This window comes from Ornithodoros turicata, unplaced genomic scaffold (genome assembly GCF_037126465.1).
Source record: "Ornithodoros turicata isolate Travis unplaced genomic scaffold, ASM3712646v1 Chromosome23, whole genome shotgun sequence".
NCBI classification, from domain to species: Eukaryota; Metazoa; Arthropoda; class Arachnida; order Ixodida; family Argasidae; genus Ornithodoros; species Ornithodoros turicata.
Window position 1 is genome coordinate 3,259,965 of NW_026999342.1, and position 4,114 is coordinate 3,264,078.

General features: G+C 43.5%; 1 long non-coding RNA gene across 1 annotated transcript; it reads left to right on the forward strand.

Moving 5' to 3' along the window:
- The first annotated feature begins 358 nt into the window (after positions 1-358).
- On the forward strand, positions 359-3,702 carry LOC135373303 (uncharacterized). The gene is made up of 4 exons (XR_010416410.1): positions 359-436; positions 2,595-2,737; positions 3,198-3,308; positions 3,401-3,702. It is a non-coding gene; the product is annotated as an uncharacterized LOC135373303 (long non-coding RNA).
- Positions 3,703-4,114: the final 412 nt, after the last annotated feature.

The window sequence follows — 4,114 nt, forward strand, 5'->3', positions numbered from 1 at the left end:
GTACACCGGTGAAACGAACGAGAATTTCAACTGTATCCCAAGCAGCACCCCAAGCAGCACAATGTACTGAAAGTCGAGTGCAATAGGGGTGGTGGACGGTATGTGTGTTATCAATGTTCTTTAGTTTCATCAGTCTGTTGAAGGCCTTCCACCTAGCCGTCCACCCCTATTGCACTCGACTCTCAGTACATTTTGCTGCTTGGGACAATGTACTGAAAGTCGAGTGCAATAGGGGTGGACGGGTAGGTGAACGGCCTTGAACAGACTCGTGAATCAACAGAACATTGATAAGACGCATACCGTCCACCCCTATTGTACTCGACTTTCAGAACATTGTGCTGCTTGGGATGATGATGATGACACGACAACACTAAAGGAACTCAAAGAAGCTGTGCACATCAACAACAACGTGTCTGCACGGATTATCTGATTCGAGGTATCGTTCTTTGCTCTTATTGTCATTATTCTGACGCTGTGGCTATAGTCGCCGAGCGTCATGGCGTCGCAAGCAAGTTTTCACATAACTAGTAAGAGTGTTTAATGAAAATGAACTAGGGCGCACCAAAATACAGGGGCTCCACCTCGAAAAAAGAAACGCATGGTGTTCCCCGAGAGTTCCACGAAAAATGCCGACATTACTTCCCCCAACGACCCCTTCCCCCCCCCCCCCCCCCCCCCCAAAAAAAAGAGAACGGCTTCCCTTTGAAGTAAACGTCCTCAGCGCATGTTTCATCAACAGCATAGGTCTAGAGGTGTTACACATATTTGCAGAATATGCACACCACGTTCTTTACTGCTTCGTTAGTCACTTTGTTTCTCGGTAGTAATGAGTCGTCGGTACATTTGCAGCCATACGACAGGATTTCCAGTGTTTTCTGAGCCTTGTTGGCGATGACAAACTCCTGCCCTTGTAATCTGTACGGTTGTCCGCAAGCAGTACTATGTAGGGTGACGCAACTCAGGTGTTTTACTGCAAATGGGGTATGTGGCGTATGAACTTAAACATAAACAAATGCAAAGCAATGAATGTTACAAGAAAAAAGAGTAAGATTCCGTTCTGTTCTAAGTTGTGCTCTTCCAACCTAGAAATTGTTTCGGAGTATAAGTATTTAGGTGTTATTTTTAGAGATGACCTCAAATGGAACTCGCATGTAAGCTATGTTTCTGCAAAAGCTATAAAAATGCTTCAATTTGTTTATCGCAACATCAGGCAGGCTAATTTCGAGGCTAAAAGCGATTCTTATACTACAATGATCAGGCCGATTTTAGAATACGCCTGTACAGTGTGGGATCCTCACGAAGTTACAGTGATTCAAAAACTTGAAAGGGTCCAAAACATAGCTGCAAGAATGGTATACAACTGTATGGGTGCCCAAAATAGTGTGACTGAATTAAAGGCAAAGTTGGGGTGGGATACCTTATCACTGAGAAGAAGGCAATGCGACTTAAGTTTTTGGGTGATCTAAATGACAGGACTGGTATTTCTAAGGATTTGTATCTGAGACCTCCTACATTTATCTCACCAAGATTAGACCTCCACAGGAAGTTGAGGCCCTATCATTGTAAAACAGACGCTTTTAAGCATTCATTTTTTCCGAAAGCTATATAAGACTGGAATTACAGTGTACAGGAAAGCTCATAGACTAAACTTCTCTCCTCGTTCATTCACATACAAAAGACATATTTTTACTTTTAATAATGCAAAGAGTACTGATTGGGTTAATGAAAACTGTGTTCGGAAGTGAAGTGTATCAGTTTTAGTTTGGTTTTCTCAGCTTTGACGCGTGTGATATTGCTGTGATTGCTGTAATGTTATGTTCATGTTCATTTGTTTGTTTTTGTACCCCCGCTACTCTATGCCGCAAGGCGATGTAGCGTAACAAGCCTAAATAAATAAATAAAATGTATTTAATCACCTGCTGGCTAAAACCCGTGTTATCTTTTCTACGATCCAGTTTCGAGGCAGGTTGCATCATTTCCTGATTACCAGGTTGTATAGTGACTGCATTATGACGCACAGGTAGCGAACCTTATCCCCTCTCAGGGACAATGAAATCAGATTACATTCATAGATAAGGCACCCTGATCGTTGGTGGTAGCCAAGATCGCGCTGAAGACTGGGAGGTGGTGGGTTTGAATCCTACCACCGGCTGTACTGTCCGGGGTTTTCTTTGGGTTTCCCATGTACTTTGCAGACGAATGTCGGCACAGTTTTCCTTGAACTCTGGCCAGGAACGCACACGCCTTCCTGCCTGTCCTGTCTCCATCTGTCGACAACCCTACACCGCTCATAGCGACAGTTGCTTCGCGGCGCTAGCACGGAAAAAAAGTATATCAATATGGATGAGTTCTTCTAGCCCGATGCCACTTCTTCCAATGCAGTCTATCCCAATGTGGGATATCATTTTGCAATGATCATTGCAAAAGGAGGGAAAAAAAAGAAAACAAAAGTACTCGTCTTGCCAACCAGAGCTGTTGGTTGTTGTGCCCATCAGCCGAATGGAATGCGGTAGTTATGTAGGCTTCGTCACATGAGTGGTGTTTTAGAAGGTCTTTCCCATTTTTGTCGAGTTAAATAACATTTCATTTTCCAGAGTTGATGACCACGACGACACGGCTTAGACGCTTCCTGACCTTAGTGGGTTCTATGCACCAAGCGAAGCTGTTATTACAAAAGGACAGGCTCTTAAATTCTCTCGAAACTTCGGTAGTATCAGTATGGGGTCAGTATAACACTGTAAGTATGTCTTGAAATATTCTTTTGGAGTTTTACATTCATTTGTCACAGGGATGTTCACGATCTCATACATTAGCTAAACTCGATCCCTAGACGGATAGAGGTTAGACCTGCCAACTTGTTGCAGGAAGGTATAGGTAGGCGAGCGAGTGATAATTAATTTAAACAAAACGGTTTACTCGGTCGTTACGGTGCTACACTGAATGCACAGGCGATCATCCAAAACAATTAATATTGAAGAACAAATGCACCGCACTTTAGATTCGTGAAAATCAAACACATACAAGTGCTACACGGAATATACTCCAGTTAACGCACAAAACTGCAACGCGCAGGCAATACGCGAAAGAACTTAAAACGGCCATACAGGCAGTGTTCGCAGTAACTCTTACGATGGCCACTCAGGCTGTAGAAACCATTAGACTACAGGAGAACCGCTCAAGATGATGTTTAATTACAGAATGAAATTGTTCGCGATGCGAGATGATGATGCGCGTGATGATGCGTCTACGCGCAGTCTTCCTCAGTGGTTCATGGCTCATCTGTTGCGATGAAAGAAGTCACTAAAAAGGTAAGAGGTAGGTACAGGTAGCTGTAGGACTCGAACCCACATCTTCTGGGTTACCGGCTTTGTATGTATTTGTCTTTTCTATGTTGTTCCAGTCCCATAACATCAGTTCTCAAGTTCGGTAAGACGGCCTCGCGATCTTCTGCGTCTACTGGATACGCAGGCAGCACACGAAGAATGGACCAATATTGGCCAATTATGGCAACTGCAACACGGCCCTATATTGGCAAGCCAATATCGCTGTTATGGGTCCAATATTGGCAGGCCAGTTTTGCCGTTATCTCGTATATACCTTCATTGCATCTTTCAGATTACTCTATTATCTCAACAAAAATCGCAAAGGTCATGTACGATTTGTGATTTTTTGCTAGAACACTTGGGTTTCTAATAAATTATTTTTCACCTACCCCTTATTATTACCACGTTGAAATATTCCGGCAACATGTTAACGTCGCATTTTGTTTAAAAATGAATACGCATTCCGAAAGCGCAACATCAGAAATCCGGGTCTTCGTTCTGGTATGAAGGGCAGGAGTGATGCATAAGTTGGCAGTTGTCTTGCGCTTCTGCCTGCCGCTGTCTCTGTCACCCAAGCCAAAAGATGTAAAGAACCTTGTACACAGCTGGCTCCTCGTGCCGTGGCGACCGCTGCACCATTGTTACTGAAATGTAAGCAGTATATGATGAGTAGGGCTTGTTGGTATAATTCCACATTTAATAACAGATTGCAGACGAACAAAGAGGAAAGAACATTTCTTCGCATGACTGTATTTGTGACTTATTGCTCGAGGAAGATCCTGTGCGGCTGT